The following is a 22,074-nucleotide window of genomic DNA, read 5'->3' as shown; positions in this document are numbered from 1 at the left end:
TATTTACACCCTTGAAAATTTTGGGGGGCAAACAAAATTCCATGGCCCCCAATTAAACTAGGATATTTTGGTGATACCCGTCTTCTTCTGTTTTGATTTTTTATTATTTTAAAGAAGATCTGAAATCTGAATGATGAGTAAAATTCTTCACCATATGTCATACTTATGTTGCCATATGTCATTCTTCACCATATTGATGAAAGTAATTTACAAAAGATGAATATGATCATGGCTGAGAATTATAAAACCTTATCTTGGATCATTTTGACATTCTTCGTTCTCTCTATATATAAACGAATAATTTGATTCATTCTCTAGATATTTTTTGCTCAGGTATCTTACAGCTTTCCTAAGTACTTGCTACTTCTGTATTCACTTATCTATTAACTTTTCAAGAAAGAGAAACTACAAACATATGTCGTCTAAAAGAGAAAACAGAAGGTCGCAGAGTCCGGATACTTTCATGAACTCATCCTCAGAGCAAGATTCCTGTTATCAAACCATAATCGATTATGCTGAGCGTACTGGTAAGATACATATCTCTCTTATACATGCATGGCATATTTAATCTGACAATATATATAACCAAGTATAACTCCATTCAAATTTCATAAAACAGTACAGTAAAAAATGGATTACTTTTTACTGTAACACTATTAAGTAACACTCTTGTTTTATTACTTTCTTGATTTCCATCTGCATTTCCCACTTTCTGCATTTCCCACTTTAGTTTTATTGTACTTAGAATATTCTTAATATTTCTGTAAAACTTGAACCTAATCAAACAGGGTCTCTTCATTTGTGATCAAAGTGTTTACTTAATGCAATTCAAAAGGCATCATCTGATACAAGATTTGCTTATAGCATGTTCAATTAAAAACCAAATATATTAGTCTCACGACAAATTTCTCAGCTCTGATCATATCAAATGTAACCATGCATTCTATCTAGGGATTTATCGAGCATTACCCGTCTTTATGCAGATAGGGATGCTAAGAGAAAGATGAATTCAATGAACCAGAAGTTGATGGGCATAGAGAGACAAATGGAAGCAGTTGAAGCAGAAATAAGCAAGGCCACTTACACATGATAAATACTTCTATCAACTATTTTTTGTAGGAAAGATGCCAAAGATGAGGCAGTTGAAATAAGTTGAAATGTTACCAGAGATAAATTGTCACTACTCACTCTAAGTCTGCAACATCGTTTACTTGATAAAATACGCTTTATGCAGTAACAATACGTGCATAAATACCACGCCGCACGGGTTATACCTTACTATTCTCAAAGCTACACCTAACACCCTAGTCTATATATACATAATAAAACAGAACAAAAATATGTAAGCGGAAGAGCTTAATCTGGACCCACCCATATGCGCACCGTTCTCAGAGTTTTCTGCAGAGTTGATGCTGCCAAATCAACCATTAGTTGAATTCTTGCAAGTTCTTTCTGCAATGGTATCCTGACCTTGAGCTCCCACTGCAACTCAATTTTAATAACAGTGAGAAACAACTAGCTTTGACACAAGGTAACAAAAACTTATGCAAAAGGACCATAATAACCTAACTCATAGTTTCTAAGACACATTTTTTTCTCTATTATCCCACCTTTCATAGAGCATCTACCATATTGGAGCACTATGCACATTTTGGGATCCACATCAAAATGTGCATCCTGATATTCATTGGGTGGTCTTTTTTACTAAAAAGAAAACATGTGGATCCTAAAAACTACATATGGCTTCAGATTTTGTCCTTGAGCCTAAGTAAGCCAATCTTCAACAGACCCAGAAAAATTCTGACCTTTTCGATGAAACATACAACATCTAAAATGTGGCAGAAATATGTGAGCTGCATGTATAGATCCGCTTTGGCATACAGCAATTACAGTAAATCGACAAGATATCACAAGGAAAAGAACAACATGGAGAAATGATGAGGTTGGGCGAGGAGGACCTTACTAACGAGGTGTTCATTACACTGAGCGTAGTTTGGATAAATTGCTCCTTTGGTAGAGTCGCCAATTACGTGCAGATTAAGACCAAGTAGTATATTGCGTGTCAAAGATAGACCTTAAACGGGTAAGTTATCTTAAGAAGATAATGCTCCCCCATAAGAATGTCTGACCGCTCAAACGCAGAGCTTCTCTGCAAATTGTACAACAAATGACTCAGTAGTTTTTCGAAAGAAAACAATCCAGAAAACGCCAATAAATCATCAATTGAAGCAATTCGCATTACCAACCTTAACGGGAGTCATGGTGAAAGTCAATACCCCCTGCTCAAACAACTTCTCTCTTACTAATTTCTTATTGATGAAATTGCCTGATGAAAGTAATACATGCATGAAAACAGAAAAGTACTCGGTACCATATTCAAATTTTTTCAAAAAAAGTACTACATATTTCGAGACATCGAACATTAAGACTTTAAAAGGAAAAAAAATTACTTGCAGTGTTGAGCGGAACTATGTGCATGAAATGATCTGATTTTCTTTTTCATCCTCCTCGAGCTTTGAGATTGCATCATTTGAAATATAGAACCATTTGGGATAACATAAACACATCTCTGCATTTATTTACAACCGCACAACAGTTCTGAAATGTACCTCCTGCTTCTTTTACCTAACACATTGACAAAACCCAGCTCGTTACAATCTATTTCATCCAAATTTCACCACGAGATCGTCAAACAAAATGAAGAATAGAAAGCATGTTCAGTTTTACCTCAGGCAACGAAACTACTAAGTGACATAGGTAGTCTTAAACCAGGCTAAGAATTCCGATAATTGAAGATTAAAATTGACATTCAAGTTCATATCCTGGTAAATGTGGTTATATGTTTGACTAGGTGAGTTCACAAATATTTTTCATTTTTCATATAATAAATAACACCAGAATTGGGACCATATAGCTCCTCATGAGCATCATCGGAGAAGTAAAAAGGCAAAGATCCATCTGAATCCAACAAACTCGGTTCTTGCTTGCCAATTATTAACATTAATGGACTTGGGAACTAACAACAGAATTAGACCCTAACAAATCCCTCTTCCTCGCTTATATGATCCCGGTACCAGTTAGGACCATCCTACACTAAATTCGATCAAGGAGATTAGCCACTGAATTAAGATTAAGTATAAATTATAAACCCTAATACAACAATTTTTAAAAATGCAACACATAGTCCTGCCATAATAAGAAAACCAAAGATACTGATCAAAGAAAAAAAAAAAGAAACCCAAAGATAATACGCCTTTGACGGATTCAGTATCCTAATACTCACTCTTAGTTGGGGAAATGAACACAAAAAACCTCGAACCAGATACAAACCCAGGTTGCCTCCTCCGCCGTTATTCCCTATCGGCTTCTTCAGGGCACATTCAGGAATAACACAGAAATAGAATAGATGGTAAGGTTTGCTTACCCGTCGGAGCAGCAGCAGCTAACAAAGGATTTTAGGTGTTTCAATTGCTACACAGATCTATTTTCGCTTTTTTTTTCTTTGCGAATTTTAACACAGTGCCGCATTTTGGTTTTCCGGTTTAATAAACCTGGCTAGATTGGGGAATCCGTATACCCAAATTAAATTTAAATGGACCTAGTGTTCTTGTCAAGGGGTGGTCAAAATTGGTGATTTTACTTTAATACCCTTAAACTGATTAACTTAAAATTAAATCCTAAAATTAAAAACTAAAAAACTCATTTTCCCTGACTCTCTTCTCTAATCTCTTTGCTCTTCCATTTCATCTTCTTCCATTTCTTCCATCAACCGAAAATCTTGAACATTGATTTTCCAAAAAAATGGTTGATTCTACCGGCGAAAAGAAGACTTTAAGTGATGTTTAAATTCAAACCCATCATTGTGTTGTGTGATTTGGTTGTTATATTAGGTTAGAAATCGCAAATTATGATTTCTGTGTCTTTAGTCGGCAAGGTCGTATCATGCATATCTTGCCGACTTTTCATAATAGTCATGACGACTGTAAAAAATTTCAGCAGCCGACAGGGTATTTTTTGAAGACCTTGTCGGCTAATACAGCCGGCAAGGTCGTAACATGCATATCTTGCCGACTTTTCATAATAGCCATGGCGACTGTAAATTTTCAACAGCCGGCAGGGTATTTTTCAACAGCCGGCGGGTTTTTTTTTGTAGACCTTGCCGACTATATTAGTCGTCTCCTGTATGTCAAAAAAATAAAGTCGGCATTGTCTTCATCTGAATACCCTGCCGGCCAAAGTTAGTCGGCATCATCTTCATTCATCTACCTTGTCGGCCAAATATAGTCGGCATGGTATTCATTCATTGATCTTGCCGACTTTTCATACTTTCAGAACTGAAAGTGTTGATTTCTGATCTAATATTGAGTATGATTTCATACAACAGCTTTGCAATCCCCTTTTTAGAAGTGTTTGGGTAGTGTGCTTTCATTTCCGTTGCAAAAGATTTTCGCAAAAGAAAAAAAATTTCATCACAAATCTTCCCAAATAAGTTCAATCAAAAACAAAATTTCATAATCAAATTCATAATTTAAGAAGTTTTAATCTACTCAATTAATCAATCTAAACTAAATTAATTAAGCTAATCAGATTTTTTTAATGTTAATTAAACAAGGGTATGTTAGCCAGTTAGAAAATAAATGGTTAAGGGGTGGCTTCTTTTACTTCAAAATGACCTGGCTTTTGTCTCATTAGGTATACCCCAATCAAGCCAGGTTAATAAAGTGCGACCTTTTTTTTTCTTTCAGAATTTATAAAATTCCACTACAGTTAGCAATTCCGTTAAGGCCCACATGATTGGTCATTTGTCATTGATTTGGTCAAATTTTGATGAAGCAATTACTTGGTTGTCCTCGTAATCGTTTCTCATTTTCTCTTTAGTTTTTTTTATGGTTTAAAAAAGTGGAGGAAAGGAGGCTACAAGATACCAATCTGCAGTTTAATTAGAAGTTTTTTTTATTACCGTAAGACTAATTACTTTTGGAGTGAAGAGATTTCAATAGTTGATTGGTGTTTTCTTTGTTTGATTTGCACAATTTCAGTTGATTTCTCAGTCGTTTTGATCTCAATCGAGTGCCGGAGAAGAGAAGAGAGTGTGGACAAAGCTAGGGTTCTTAAAAACTGTCAATTTATTGATTTTTGGGTTGTTTGTTTTGTTGGTAATTTTGAGTTTTTTTGACGAAAAAACAACCGTGAACGTTGCAGGAAAATATTGATACTGAGTTGGACGGGTATTCGTATGAATATAGGGGTTTGATTTATTTTCTAACTACACCAGCAGTAAGTGAGCGAATTTGGGGTTTGATTCTAAATGCTTTTTGAACAAATTTGGGGTTTGATTTTGTTTCTTGAATGCTTTCATGGGTTTTATTATCGATTCAGTATTGAGGAGATTTATGTTGATGCTATGAAGGGGTTATGACTTGATGTAATGTAGCAATTCTTAGCAATGGTTATGACTTGATGTACGAAATATGTTCTGAAAAAGAGGGGCTCTAACAACCACACCCAATATTTCGCTTAGCAATCGGTATGGACAAACTCCAATATACTTTCGAGAGAATCAACTAGATAGTCAGACTCAATCTCAAGAAAAGTATATCCAAGAGTTCGTATCTCTGTTTCACAATGTAATCAGCAAATCAAACAGATAGAAATCCGTGAGCCTGATTATTATGTGAAATAACTTGAACGATACCAAAGACCAATGTTCAAGTGTCAATCAATATAATCAACAACCAAAGGTTGGATTCTCTAATTGATTGAACTACGCACAACCTGTGATATTTTTATTATATAACAAAATATAATGCGGAAAAGAAATAACACACACACCAGAAATTTTGTTAACAGGGAAACTGCAAATGCAGAAAAACCCCGGGACCTAGTCCAGATTTGAACACCACACTGTATTTAGACGCTACAGACACTAGCCTACTCCAAGTTAACTTCAGACTGGAATGTAGTTGAGCCCTAACCAATTTCACACTGATCAAGGTACAGTTGCATTCCTTACGCCTCATGAACCACACCGGATTCTGCGCACTTGATTACCTTAGCTGATCTCACCCACAACTAAGAGTTGCTACGACCCAAAGTCGAAGACTTGATAAACAAATCTGTATCAAACATGAAAGTCTATTGAATAGATAAATCTGTCTCTCACAGATATACCTATGAGTTTTGTTCCGTCTTTTGATAAATCAAGGTGAACAGAAACCAATTGATAAACCGGACTAATATTCCCGAAGAACATCCCAGTATTATCAATCACCTCACAATAATCCTAATCGATTAACGAAACAAGATATTGTGGAATCACAAACGATGAGACGAAGATGTTTGTGACTACTTTTCAATGTTGCCTATCGGAGAATAAATCTCGAGCAATTTTAAAGAAGATATTACTCAATCACGATAGAAAACAGCAAGATCAGAACACGCAACTACAGAGAAAATAGTTGGGTCTGGATTCACAATCCCAATGAAGTCTTTAAGTCGCTAACCTACAGGGTTTCGTAAAAAACCTAAGGTTAAAGGAGAATCGACTCTAATCGCAACTAGTATCACACAGGAGGTGTGGAGATTAGGTTTCCCAGTTGCTAGAGTTCTCCTTTATATATTCTTCAAATTAGGGTTTGCAATCAATGTTACCTTGGTAACAAAGCATTCAATATTCACCGTTAGATGAAAACCAGATTAGATTCAAGCTAATATCTTTCAACCGTTAGATCGAACTTAGCTTGTTATACACAAATGAAATGTACCATCATTTAGATAAAAGTAACTGTACCTAAACGTGTACACTTAGTTGGTTCAACACTAGTTAACCAAGAATTATCCATATGAGCACTTTCATATCAACCTTATTCATCTTTATCATAACTAGTTCAAATGACTCAAATGAAACTAGTTAGAGAGTTGTTCAATTGTTTATATTCTCATAAAAGTATACAAGACATAATTGAAGCAAAATCGATTTTGATTCACTCTAATCATTTCATGAACATTATAGCCATGGTTTGCAAAAGATTGCATTCCTTATTATATAAATGTATTAGTTCATGAACAAAACGATTTTAGAACATAACCTACTTAAGTATGCAAACGGGTACGCATACCTAAGTAACTGAATTGAGTTTGGTTACGCCAGTACACGTACGGGTACACATACCATTTACACTTCCAAACTCCAGCAGAAATTGACGGACTTGAACTTCCGCCAGTATGTGTACGGGTACGCATACTTAGTTTTCGGACTTCCAACAACCAACCAGTACGCATACGGGTACGCATACCATGGTTCCCGGTTTTGAACTTTACACAAATGTGAATACACACTATGTTTATATCCAATCATGGTTACATGTTCTAAACCCTCATTTCAATCATTGAAACATTCTTGGAAGACGATAATAGCTGTCACACACAAACTATTCGCTTCAAAGCAATTTTCAAGTGATCGAAAGGTCAATACGAAATATTCCGACTCTACATCAAATGACTGTCTCACACAAATCATGTAAGAAGTTACAAGGCGATTTTCACATGATCATCTTTTGACTTTCATCAAGAATAAAAGATGAACTTGGTTAAAGCGAAAGCTTACCAACACATACTTCGAGAAATAGATAAGCGAGATAAACTCAGCTCGAAATACCAAATGTGTATAATTCAAGTCTATATAGCAATACGACTTTTTGTCTCAAATAGGAGATAGAGTAGATACACTTTTGAGTGATAGATGAGTTCAAGTCTCCATATACCTTTTGTTGATGAAGTTCCACAAGTTCCCTTGAGTAGTTCTTCGTCTTCAATCGATGAACGCCGTGAAGTCTAAAGCTCAACTATACTTACTATCCTAATCCGAGACTTAGATATAAGTAGACTAGAAATCAAGACTTCTAGTTTTGGCAACTAAACTTGACAAACAAGCTTGAGATAAAAACGCTTGCGAGTTCGACCGAGTAGTGGTCTAACAATCTCCCCCTTTGTCAATTTTAATGACAAAACTATCAATACATATGGATTTAAATATAAATAAACTTTGTAGCTTCTCATCCAAATGCTTGATCTCCTTGGTTCTTCAACATTACTCGAAATCTTCGTCACTTCCAAGTACTCCAATGATTTTAAATGTGCTCAACTCAGCATATGGTTGTTGAAGATCCTTAGCTATATCAATGAGAAAACAATAGCTCCCAATCATTGTTGTACAGTGTCATAGTATTATTACACAACATCAAAGTTCAATTGTATCACAACTTTGACAACAATACTATGGTGATATGTATCACTCCCTTATAAAGATACAAGATAACCTTATAATATTCCACAGCCGCACTCCCCACAAAGATATGGCAATTAACCACAAGTTCAAATAAAAACTCTCCCCCATTATATGTCATTCCCAAAGGAACAACAAGAGCGGCCTTACTTTTATAAGAAAAGAAGGATTTCTTTGGACATTAACATATCTCATGAAACATGAATTTTGTATCCAGAAAACTCAATTAAATTAACCACAAGAGAACCCACGATTAATTTAATCGGAAATGCTCAACATAAGAAAAACTTACGGAGCCGCACAGTATTTACACAAGGATGTGGATCATGAAAACCAATACTGCAGAATATTCAAAGATTCATTCTATTTTTCATCACTATTTGCATAGAGACATGTAATAGACTTAATATTTGTAAACAAAAGTTCATCCTATCTTTCATCAATATTTGCAAATGACATAATAGACTTAACTTTTATCTGTCAAAAGTTCATTCAATATTTTATCAATATTTGCATAATGACATGTGAAAGACTTAACTTTTGACCACGTATGGGACAATCATAGTTCACGGACGAAAACGCACATATCCCATAACAAGTTGCAATATATGAAACCATAAAGATTAATACTGCAAAATCATCTTCCAAATAAACTTTATAATTTAAATAAATAAATCTAAAAACATTGCAAGATGAAAATCGTTTGAAATAGCTATGTGTACTCACAATAATGGCTATTCCAAACCCTAGTTATCCTTCTTAAAACACAAGAATAAACTCACATAAGAAGTTTCCTAGACATTAAGACTTTTGAAAAATTCTTTATCGTCCCAGAACTCCTTGTCGTCAATAGTCATTGGAACATAAGGTTCATGGAGTTAGGAGTCAATTTTAAAGAACCTTCTTGACTGATGCCGAACCAGGGCCTTCTGAATTTCAAGAGTCCTAAACACAAAAGCATTTATTTGCAGCATATCCTTTCTTATTTCCTTCAACTCTTCAAGAACCCCAGAGAACTTCTGTTGATTAGAAGGTGAAAAAGCGGGGGGTCTAACAACACCACCCAATATTTCGCTTAGCAATCTGTATGGACTAACTCCGAAATACTTTGCTAGAGAATCAACTAGACAGTCAGACTCAATCTAGATAAAAGTATCTCAAGGAGTTAATATCTCTCTCTTGATTTGATTTTTACTCAAGCTAAAATCAATAGAGAGTCTTTGTCAAATACAAGGAATAACTTGGACGGTACCAAAGACCAATGTCCAAGGATCAATCAATATCTATCAACAACCAAAGGTTGGATTTCCAATTGATGATCACGAACGCACAACCTGTATTATTTCAATTATATAAAATATAATGCGGAAAAGAAATAACACAGAAACCAGAAGTTTTGTTAACGAGGAAACCGCAAATGCAGAAAAACCCCGGGACCTAGTCCAGATTGAACACCACACTGTATTAAGCCGCTACAGACACTAGCCTACTACAAGCTAACTTCGAACTGGACTATAGTTGAACCCCAATCAGTCTCCCACCGATCCAAGGTACAGTTGTACTCCTACTCCTCTGATCCCAGCAGGATACTGCGCACTTGATTCCTTTAGCTGATCTCACCCACAACCAAGAGTTGCTGCAATCCAAAATCGCAGACTTGATAATAAACAAATCTATCTCACACAGAAAAATCTATCAAAGGATAAATATGTCTCCCACAGATAAACCCTAGGTTTTGTTCCGTATTAAGATATAAAATCAAGGTGAACAGGAACCAATTGATAATCTGGTCTTATATTCCCGAAGAACAGCCTAGATTAATCAATCACCTCTCTACAATCCTTCCTGACTACACAGGCGGTTTGTCGAGGAATCACAAACAGTGAGACGAAGATGTTTGTGACTTCTTTATCTTGCCTATCGGAGAACTCTCACGATCTCAAGCCAATCAAAGATTGTACTCGTACGATAGAAGATGCAAGATCAGATCATACAACTACGATAAAAGTAGTATTGGTCTGGATTCACAATCCCAATGAAGTCTTTAAGTCGTTAACCTGGTTTTAGAGAATAAAACAAAAGGTTAAAGGAGAATCGACTCTAGAGAGCGCACTAGTATCACACAGACGTGTGGGGATTAGTTTTGCACAATGCTAGATGTCTCCTTTATATAGCCTTCAAATCAGGGTTTTACCTTAGTTACAAAGCAATCCATATTCACCGTTAGATGAAAACCTGATCTTAGATTCAAGCTAATATTTCTCAACCGTTAGATCGAAAACTTAGCTTGTCACACACACTTGGGTAGACGTTTACTGGGTTTGTGAAAACCATGCCCAAACGTGTACGTGTATGTTGGTTCAATATAGTAACCCAAAAGGTTAACCATATGAGCATTTCATATTAACCTTGTTCTTCTTCACCATAACTAGTTCAATTGACTCAAATGAACTAGATAAAGAGTTGTTCAATTGCTATGAGATCTTATGTAACTACACAAGACACAATTGAAACAAAGATGATTCGATTGAATGGGCTCATGAACTTTATATCCACAGTTTGCATAAAGCATTCCTTAGTAATTTAAGTTTCATGTTCAGAGCACATCTTTAGATCATAACCTCTTAAGCTCTCAAACAAGTTCGCGGACTTAGAACAACCGGTGGAGTTTTCCAAACTCAGCATAAAATCTCGGCAAAGAGACTTTCGCTAGTTCGCGGACTAGGTTCACGGACTTATACGCAAACGAATTTTTGGAAAATCCCAGCAAAAATTCTCGGAACAAGAACTTCCGTCAGTTCGCGGACTTGGAAAAGCCAATTCCTCCGGTTTCTCTCAATCAACAAAGTTCGAAAATTTCGGATTAAGGAATACATGGTTATGTGATCTAAACTCTCATTTAAATCATTGAGACATTCTCAGAGGACGTTATATAGCCGTTATTCACAGACCGTTTCGCGTCAGAGCAATTCTCAAAGTAATTGAAACTTTTCATGACTTTCGTCACTAGGTGAAGATAAACTTGATCAAAGCGAAACGCTTTACCAACACATGATTTCGAGATATAGATAGGCGAGATATACTCGGCTCGAAATATCAACTGTGTATGATCCAGTCTATATAGCATACGACTTTTGTCTCATAAGAAGTACGAGATAGAAGAGATACACTTTTGAGTGATAGATAAGTTCAAGTCTCCACATACCTTTTTGTTGATGAAGTTCCACGGTTCCTTGAGTAGATCTTCGTCGTTGTATGATGAATCGCCATGAAGTCCTTGAGCTCAACTACACTTTTCTATCCTAATCCGAGACTTAGCTATGTAGGCTAGAAATCAAGACTCATAGTTTTGATCACTAACATTGACAAACATGCTTGAGATAGCAACGCATGCGAGGTCGGCCGAGCTATGCTCTAACAATCTCCCCCTTTGTCAATTTTAGTGACAAAACTATTAATAAGTATGGAATACAAAAAAAGATAAACTTTAGTGGCTCCTATTCCATAGTCTAATCTTTAATGTTCCCCGAAATCTTCGTCCTTCCAAGTACTCTAATGATTCCAAAGGTTGTAAGTTTAGCATCCCCGTTGTTGAAGATCCGTAGCTTTAACAATGAGAGAAATCGAGATTCTCGATCACTATTATACAGTGTCATAGTATTATTATGTAACATCAAAGTCCAATTGTATCACGACTTTAACAATAATACTATGGTGATATGTATCACTCCCCCTTAGTCAATACTCCATCTCGATCATGGAAATCACTCCCCCTACATAATGATCCAAAAACCATATGTATTTGTAGTGTGAACTACAATATTTCTCCCCCTTTTTGTCAATAAAATTGGCAAAGTTACAAGAACGGAATCATAATGAAATTTCCACAAGAGACATTTCATAGACTAAAAGAAAAATACATACCAACTTAATTTAGATGCAATCATAAAGCCGAGGCTAAATGCATTCATCAAGGAGTTTTAAGATACAAGATAACCCCTATAAAATTCCACAGCCGCACACCCCGCAAGATATTACCATTAAGCACAAGTTCAAAAGAACTCTCCCCCATTTGATGTCATTCCCGAAAGAACAACAAGAGCGACCTTAATTTCGAAAGAAAAGAAGGATTTTTAATTGGACACCAAAAACCATGGAAATGATTTTCTATATCCAAAACTCAATCAAATTAATCACAAGTAAACCCATGATTAATTTAATTGGAATACGCAACTAAATCAGACCACAAAGTGATCAATTTAATTGATTCTTCTCAACATAAGAAAACTTAAGGAGCTACGACTAAGGTAATCATACGGAGATGACTAACTTAATCGTTCACATACTCAACATAAGGAAAACCTTACGGAATATACGACTACATCAACCAATAAAACATAGTTATTATATCCGTTCATATACTCAACACAAGAACTTGTGGAATATATGAAAATTCAACTAGACTAATTACAAGAGAACCCATAATTAATCTAATTGGAATACAAACAACCAAACTAATCACGAAGGTAATCAATTTAATGGTCAAAAGTTTTTCTCGACAAAAGAAAACTTTCGGAGAAAATAACTAAATAACCAATCAAGATGATTAATTTAGTTCAAAAATGCTCGACATAAAGTACCTTACGGAACAACCAACAAAGCTAATCACAAAGTAATCAAATTAGTTGTATCGTGCTCGACATAAGACACATTACGGAGCCTCACAGTAATACATAAGATATGGATCAGTGATGATCATTACTGTGAAATACATACAAGGATCTATTCTATTTTTCCATCACTATTTGCATAACGACATAATAGACTTTATCCTTGTCACACAAAAGATTTTACCCTGTTTTTCGTCAAATAAATGATTGCAGGCATAACTTTTGTATTTTTCAAAAGTCCATTCACCAATTTATGAACGACTTTACTTTTGACAACATATGGGACCTTCAAGTTCACGGATGCAAACAATACATATCCCATAAACAATTGCATTATCACAAAATCATAAAGATTAATACTGCAATAACAATCTTTGCCCTTAGAAGGTAGAATCAATCTTTTTCGCATGGATTTATACCAAGATTGGTTACCAAAAGCGTATAAAAAGATTTCCTTAACAAAGAAGAACATACAAAGTCATTGACGACTATGCACCATAGTTCACATGAGATGATTGTGAACACTCAAGAATATATAGCAATGTGAACTACTACCTATTCTCGAACTTCCTTCTTTGTGATTCACCAACATCACTCTTGTAACATCCACAAAATGGCTTAGAATAGGATTTCTCCAAGAATCCCAGTGCCCAAGTCCAAGAGAATAGAACAAATGCAACGAAACGAAGCAAACACTAAAAAACAAGAGACAGGACAAAGACCAATATTAACTCATACAAATTCAACAATTCTCATCTTCATTTTCAAGGGAATTCAACAAGGAAGAGAATGCAAAAAGAATGAGGTAAATCCGAGTTCGGACGAAGAAGTTACGGCCAAAACAAGTTTACCGAATATCGACGTCAAGTATGCATACGGGTTTGCGAACTTAAACCCCTGGATTTTGATTTTGAATGTTGTTATGCATACTTGGTATGTGTACCATGTAGTCCAAACATCCCGAACTATTATTTTCAAACCTAAACATTTAAGAACCTTAAACACAGATCAAGTTAGGTAGAAATGAACAATAAACAAGGTACATGGATCATTATAAGTACTCAAATAAGTAATAAAAACATAAAACTTGCTCAAGCTTATAGACATACCTTTTTAGAAAAGTCCAATTGAATTCTACAGCCTTACCGAATATAATCTGTGTGCCCAAATTGTTGTGCTTCCCTCACCGTATACATAGCAGGGCATTTCTTGGTGAGGATGCACTTTCAACACAAACAAGTTATATTGAGGTGAACAATGTCTTGCTCACCATGGCACCAAGAAAGAGTTTCTTTCCAAAAACTCTTAAATCTTGTAGTGTTGAGAAACACCCAAGGAACTGTTTTTATAAGTCTATCAAAGAACTTCAAGAGAACCCAAAAAGATTTGTGTTTCTGATTTCTTGTTTTCCAACTTATAAAAAACAATTTATGCAGATAGTTTTTAGTCCTGCGAAGGGAAACTCTTTTGATAAAAAGAGACGTCCTAGATTCTTCATAAAATAAGACAATACTACTATCTTCATAGGAAGTATCAGGAATTGAGCAACGAATCAATTCATGCTTTGAGGTGATACACTCAGATAACTGAGATTTAAACTCCTCTTGTAATTCGTTTAGTTTATCACAACTAACTGGATTACGCAGAGGAGGAGCATTGCGCTCACTGATTAGTAAATCAATATCAACCTCAACATGAATATTGTTCATCATAACTTGATTTAGCCTGTCAAGATATTCTTGCTCTTTCTGGAGGTATAACTCAACATCAAGAGATAATCTCTCAAGCTTTTTTTCAAGCCCTGAAAACACTTCAAGGGATTTTAAACCTGGTGGAGGTTTAGATAGAATTTCTTCTACAGATTTTATTAAATCAGTCATGGAAGAGAATTTTGAAATCCCTGGATCTGGTGGTGCATTTATTGAGATAACACTACTGTCCATAGAGTCAGATCGTTACAAACACAGACTTGTAAGGTCTTGAACGTGTTTGTCTACTCTGATACCAATTGAAAAAGCGGGGGTCTAACAACACCACCCAATATTTCGCTTAGCAATCTGTATGGACTAACTCCGAAATACTTTGCTAGAGAATCAACTAGACAGTCAGACTCAATCTAGATAAAAGTATCTCAAGGAGTTAATATCTCTCTCTTGATTTGATTTTTACTCAAGCTAAAATCAATAGAGAGTCTTTATCAAATACAAGGAATAACTTGGACGGTACCAAAGACCAATGTCCAAGGATCAATCAATATCTATCAACAACCAAAGGTTGGATTTCCAATTGATGATCACGAACGCACAACCTGTATTATTTCAATTATATAAAATATAATGCGGAAAAGAAATAACACAGAAACCAGAAGTTTTGTTAACGAGGAAACCGCAAATGCAGAAAAACCCCGGGACCTAGTCCAGATTGAACACCACACTGTATTAAGCCGCTACAGACACTAGCCTACTACAAGCTAACTTCGAACTGGACTATAGTTGAACCCCAATCAGTCTCCCACCGATCCAAGGTACAGTTGTACTCCTACTCCTCTGATCCCAGCAGGACACTGCGCACTTGATTCCTTTAGCTGATCTCACCCACAACCAAGAGTTGCTGCAATCCAAAATCGCAGACTTGATAATAAACAAATCTATCTCACACAGAAAAATCTATCAAAGGATAAATATGTCTCCCACAGATAAACCCTAGGTTTTGTTCCGTATTAAGATATAAAATCAAGGTGAACAGGAACCAATTGATAATCTGGTCTTATATTCCCGAAGAACAGCCTAGATTAATCAATCACCTCTCTACAATCCTTCCTAACACAAGAACGTGTCAGGAAGACATGGACGGTTAGTGATGATGGGAGAAGTGGGCAAAGACTGATCGTGTGACACTAACACGACTCCACTACTCCATCACTCCACTTCCTCCACTTCCCACGAGAGATGAGGGTTAGGCTCAATGACTTGTATAAATAGGTTCTCCTCCCTATTTCCGAAAAACAGACAAGAAAGAAACCAAGTGTTGATACAACGTATTCAAACACACAGAGCTTTGCTTACATTATTGCAAGCCAATTCGGTATTCTGATACAAGTCAAAAACATCCAACACCTTCACGATCTCAACACCTTCTTCGCTTCCCTCTCTAAGATCAACCCCATCTCCTTCACTTTGTGACCGAAGCAAGTATGGAACGACCATTTCTTGGTTTAGGCCAGAATTGTACAGATTGATCTCTCGAATCAAAAGCACTCCCGTGCAGTGCATTTGTTTAGGGTTTAAATTCATTTCTCATCCACACCCCAAATTACCAAAACCAGCAGAAATAGTTTTCACCCATAAACACCTTCCTTCTCGATGGTCTTTCAACTGCCAAACTTCTTTTGATGAAGAGTTAACGTGGCTTATTCTATGTAACGATCCTATTAAATGAACTGAGTTTGAAGATCTTCGTAAACTTATTTTCAAGATGGGAGAACTGTTTGAAGCTAATGATCCTTACGGAAATCATCCTTCAAAGAAAAATGTTAAAGTTTGCATCCGAATTCCTATTGACAAACCTCTACCAATAGGAACACCTTTGGTTGCTTTATGCATCGAGAAAATAGATGCATTATGCATCATTTTTTCATGTACGCACTGATACAATGGCTACATGACTTGTTATAGATGCATAACTTTATTATACAGATGCATAATTTGTTATGCTGTGGAGAAAATAGTTGCATAATTCGTTATGCGTCTGCAGAATGTGTTATGCATCTTTTTTGGTGGCTGCATAATGGTTATGTATCAAGTTTTCGAAAATTTTGCCTAAAATGATGATCACCTCCGATTTTTTCGTGAAAAACAAAAATTTGATATTCTTGTTTGTACTCGTTGCGTAGCTCTCTTAAAAAGATTTCCAACGATATAAAATCTATAAAATTCCAAGGCGCGGATTTTTAGATATGTTATATCCAAATTGTGTTGCCAATTATACCCCTGGTGCATAACCCGTTATGCAGACATTTTTCAAATTTCATATAATTATGGGTGTCACATAACTAAAAATTAATCTTGGGCCTGACAATAAGAATATTTTTTTTGGGTCTGCGCCTAAGTTTCCCTTACAAAATTCACCCACCTAAGTTAGTTAGTGGAAATTTTATTAATACCCCTCTTTTTCATGGATTTCACAAATACCCTTATCCATCAATAATTATATCCCTCGATCTTCTAAAATGTAATTCATTTAATTTTGAATCATATAAATACCTTTTCAATATTAATAAAAATTTAGATGAAAATAATTTTATTTATATATCACATGCTGGTGGTGGTGGTGGTGATGCCGGCGTTGAAGGTGGTGGTGCCACCAGATTTTGGGATCAACTTTTGTTGTTGACACCAAATTTTGGTATCAACTTGGGTTGTTGACACATAATCTTGACCTAACTAATTTCCGAGTTTTCAATTTTGGTAACAACTCGGGTTGTTGACACCAGATATGATATCAACTTCGGTTGTTGACATCAAAATTTGGTGTCAACTTTGGTTGTTGATACAAAAATCTGGATCAACTTCGGTTGTTGATACAAAAATCTGGACCTAACTTATTTCTAAATTTTCAATTTCGTTATCAACTTGGCGGCAACGATAGTGGATTTGGAGGCGATGGTGGTTGCGATGGCGGTGACGATGAGTGGTGGAGTTGTGATGGTGAAATGTTGGTGAAGTGGTGGTGGTAGTGATGATGGTTGTGGAGTGATGGTGGTGGTGAATTGACGTCGGTAGAGTTTGAGGCGGTGATGGAGTGATTAAGATAGAAAATTATTATTTTTTGAAATAAATAAAAATATCATATTGAATAGATTACTAAAATAATTTATTTCTAAATGGATAAAGTTTATATATAAGAGAAGGGGTATATTTATAATGTGATAGGGGTATTTTTGAAGGGTTCCAAATCGAAGGGTATTTAATTAATATACCCCCTAAGTTATACATACTTTTTTTTTTTAAAAAAGGTTATATTAAAGATGAAAAAATATTTACAACCCAGAAAAAAATTCAAACACTTAGATTAGAAGTGTAGAACAGTTTTCCAGTTAAATAATATAGACCTTACAGGGATATGTCTAAACGTATTCTTTTCAAGAAACCAAAGGACAATATCCTGCTTAATTAGCAAGACTAACTCAGACACAGGCTTGTGTCTTCCTCCAAAAGCTCTATCATTCCTTTGCTGCCATAAATGCCAAATGATGACATAATGTATCTTCTCCCAAACATCCTTGCATCTACCTCTGATATTGCAGTGACTCCATATCTCAAATAGACATTCCAGTGTATCAAGCATAACCCAGTTCATTTTAAAAGCTTCCATGAAATGCATCCAAACCTCACAAGCAAGGTTTTTAAATCGTAAATCGAATCGTGAATCGTTTTTGAGAATCCTTGAATAGAATCGTATGTTAAATCCTGAATCGTAGATTCATAGTCTATTTTTGAATCGTATATTTACCTATAAAAACTAATGAATTGGTGAAAAGCTCAACAAAAATTACATATGTTTTCCAAGTTTATTATAAATAAAATGATAATACCTTACCAATCACAAAATGCCACGGTTCAATGGTTGGGGTGTTGTTCTGTGACCTAGGGTCGCAGTTTCGATCCCTACCAGCGTCATTTTTGCAAAAAAGAAGAAGTCTGAAGCGTATACTAGCATTGACTAGTCCGATTCGTGGGTCAAACGCTTCACACAAGCGATTTGAATTGAAATGGAAATTTATGACTCTGAAGCGTATACTAGCGTTGACTAGTACGACTCGTGGGTCAAACGCTTCACACAAGCGATTTGAATTGAAATGGAAATTTATGACTCGACTCGTATGATTTGACTCGTGAATCGTACGAGTTTAAAAACATTGCTCACAAGCATGCTCACAGTGAACAAAAATATGATCAGCTTCCTCCACCACATTCTGACAAAAATAACATCTATCTGAAGCAACTTCAACTCCCTTGTGCCTTAGCATAGCTAGAGTTGGTATAGAATTATGCATATAGACCCATAAGAGAAGACTTACCTCTGCAGGAACATTCTTTCTCCATAAGAACTTCTGAAAATTGTAATTTTCAACTTCCTCCAACTGCAACTCATAAATCTTCTTCACACTATAATCTCCTTCATAAGACATCTCATCTATCTCCTCATCAAAAACAGGTACATGACCTAGTGCATTACAAAACCTATCCCATTCCAGTTGTTCAAGTCCATTCCTAAGTTATACATACTAAGAGCAACGACAGTGGTGCGATCAAAAACAAAGACTAAAGAGCAAAAAAGAAGACCAAATTTTGAGTTTAGTCCGTGTTGTATTTACGCCGCTACGGTGGTGGACTATATATGATCGAGCGAACATATAACGTGAGCCCATATGTGAAGCGGACATATAATGTATGCCCGATGGGTAGCCAGGCGAAGATATAATGTGAGCCATACACAACAACTCATGGAATGGGGACTATACAACTGCCCCACATGAAATGTACATTATACGTTCGCCTGTTAACAAGCGTACATTTTAAGTTCGCTCGACTATATTTGGGTTTGGTCTTGATCCCAGACCAAATATAGTCTAGGATTTGGTTATAGTCAGGCTTTTGCTCTTTAATCCGTCCCACTGCGTCTCGTTGCTAGATCATATTTATGGGTTTGATCGCCCACTGTGATTGCTCTAATAGACCATTCAACCATGCCAAAAAAACAAAAAAAAAAAAAAATGTTAAGAGTCGGAAAAACTTTACACACGAACTATAAAAATCAACGAATTCTTAGTTCTTGAAAAAAGAAATTCAGCCCTCCGCAACACCAAATCCCGGTCCCTCTGCCACTGGTCCCTAGGCGCCCATGAATTTCATCAGTACCAAGAACATGTGAGGGAAATTTGAGGATCCCATATGTTTTCAGATAAGCAGACCAAGGGACTAAACTGTAAGTTTTCCTTCTTCTCGAACTTTTGGTATATTGAAAGTGAAGCCATTGGCTGTTAGGTAAACTGCTTTCTCAACATTCGATCCTAATCAAGAACCAAGAGAAGAAAGGGGTCAAAGACTACCACTAAAAGATCGACATCTATCACTAGCTACAGCAACTTTTGAAAGGAAAAGAAAAAAGAAGCTCGTTACTAAACAGTGTCGCCAATTTGCGTGGAATGCACCAAAACCTATGCTTGGGACTGTTTTGTTGAAACTCATTTCAAGTTCTCAACTTTCATCATTTTTTAAAAAAAAAAAAGTCAGTGTGATCTCAAAATTACGATTTAGTTGGGATTTATTAATTGGAACCCCATGGCCCTGAGTGCCCTGGACTAGTCTGGAAAACACGCAATCTAACTAAAGAGCTGGCATAATCATCATTAGTATTACTTTACACGTCTATATAATCTCAAAGGATTTACCCCGAGAGTTCTTTCACGTCAGAGCAGTTTCAATTTTTCTAAGCCTTCCGAGCAATTATCAATACATTTTCAAAGTCATAAAATGGAGATTCCAAAACTGGAACCAGGAAGATGGGAAGAAATATTAGGAAGCAACCATTGGGAAGGGCTCCTGGAACCTCTCGATTTGAACTTGCGGCAACTTATGCTCCGTTGTGGCGACTTCTGCCAGGCAACTTATGATTCATTTGTAAGCGATAAGCACTCCAAATATTGTGGTAGTTGTCGTTATGGAAAAAAATCATTCTTCAAATAAGTTGCACTGGAATCAGCTGCAAATGACTACTTTGTGGATTCATTCCTCTATGGAACTTCACGTGTGGTAAGATCCTGCTTTTCGTTCTCATACTCTAAAGAAGCCTGGGATCGTGAATCGAACTGGATCGGTTACATTTCCGTGAGCACTGATGAAGCTAGCAAAATCCTTGGAAGACGGGAAATATACGTAGCATGGCGTGGTACAACAACAACTCTTGAATGGATGAATGTGTTTGATGCGGAAAAGGCATCAATTAAACCATTATTGAAGCCAAGATACCTTAACGCGGAAACAAATGCTACTGAACAACGCCAGCGCCACTGGTATGACATTTCGATTTGCAAACAGAATGAAGCTACTGATGCTGATGACGAAGAAAATATACCTGAAGTTATGAAGGGTTGGCTTACGATTTACAATTCTGATAATCCAAATTCCCAATTCACAAAGCTAAGTGCGAGAACCCAAGTTCTCTCAAAGATCAAAAGACTTGTCACGATGTACAAAGATGAAAATGTAAGTGTAATACTAACTGGACACAGCCTCGGTGCATGTTTAGCGATCTTATGTGCATTTGATTTAGTTGAAAATGGGTTATCTAAAGTACCTGTGACGGCTATCGTATTCGGTAGCCCACAAATTGGTGATAAAGCTTTCAGCAGTAAGATAACGACATTCACTAACCTACGGATATTGCATGTGAAGAACACGATTGATCTTATACCGCATTATCCAGGTAGGCTATTAGGTTTTGCTCATACGGGGACAGATTTTGAAGTCGATACTCGAAAGTCGACGAGTTTAAAGGATTCCAGAAATCCTAGCGACTGACATAATCTGCAAGCTATACTCCATACAGTTGCTGGTTGGAATGGGAAAGAAAAAGAATTTGAATTGAAAGTGGACAGAAGTGTTGCATTAGTTAATAAGTCTAGCGACTATCTGAAAGATGACGAGTTAGTCCCAGCGTCATGTTGGGTAGAGAAGAATAAAGGAATGGTGCTTGAAGACGGGAAATGGGTTATGGCTCCACCAGATGAAGAGGACATGCCTGTTCCTGAATCTTACTAACTACTAAGCCTTCATATATATTGTCTGAATCCATTTTCTGTTTCTAAGTTTTTGCAGTTAAGACTTTGAGTTAGGAAAAACAAGTTTCCCATGCTTGATGAAGATTGATATTGGATTCTCCAGATAAAAAGGACATGTAAGATGTAGTCAGATATTAATTATGTATTTCAGATGAGTTGCCTGGAGAAAGCTTCTTCTTCTTTGCTCTGTGATAGCAAGATTGTATTCCTTTTGTCTCCCTATGTTTACAATTTTGTTTTATTTAGAATTAATAATTTTGCAAAGTGTTTGAACTCTC

The 22,074-nt window shown here is 36.1% G+C and overlaps 1 long non-coding RNA gene and 1 pseudogene across 4 annotated transcripts; one reads left to right on the top strand and one right to left on the bottom strand.

Annotated features, from left to right (window-relative positions):
• Nucleotides 1–212: 212 nt before the first annotated feature.
• LOC113297010 lies at nucleotides 213–3,535 on the bottom strand. 4 transcript variants are annotated; one of them, XR_003333246.1, is made up of 6 exons: nucleotides 3,284–3,535; nucleotides 2,451–2,625; nucleotides 2,247–2,326; nucleotides 1,959–2,149; nucleotides 1,372–1,482; nucleotides 213–489 (listed from the first exon to the last, which is right to left on the bottom strand). It is a non-coding gene; the product is annotated as an uncharacterized LOC113297010 (long non-coding RNA). The 4 variants fall into 4 exon arrangements; XR_003333243.1 differs by lacking the exon at nucleotides 213–489 and having other exon boundaries at nucleotides 1,119–1,482; XR_003333244.1 differs by lacking the exon at nucleotides 213–489 and having other exon boundaries at nucleotides 1,136–1,482; nucleotides 2,451–3,093.
• A 16,774-nt stretch (nucleotides 3,536–20,309) lies between these two features.
• LOC113292590 lies at nucleotides 20,310–22,031 on the top strand (annotated as a pseudogene).
• The last annotated feature ends 43 nt before the right edge of the window (nucleotides 22,032–22,074 follow it).

This window comes from Papaver somniferum, chromosome 7 (assembly GCF_003573695.1).
Source record: "Papaver somniferum cultivar HN1 chromosome 7, ASM357369v1, whole genome shotgun sequence".
In the NCBI taxonomy this organism is placed as follows: Eukaryota; Viridiplantae; Streptophyta; class Magnoliopsida; order Ranunculales; family Papaveraceae; genus Papaver; species Papaver somniferum.
Note: the sequence above shows the minus strand (reverse complement) of the source record. Positions and strands in the feature narration are given on the sequence as shown.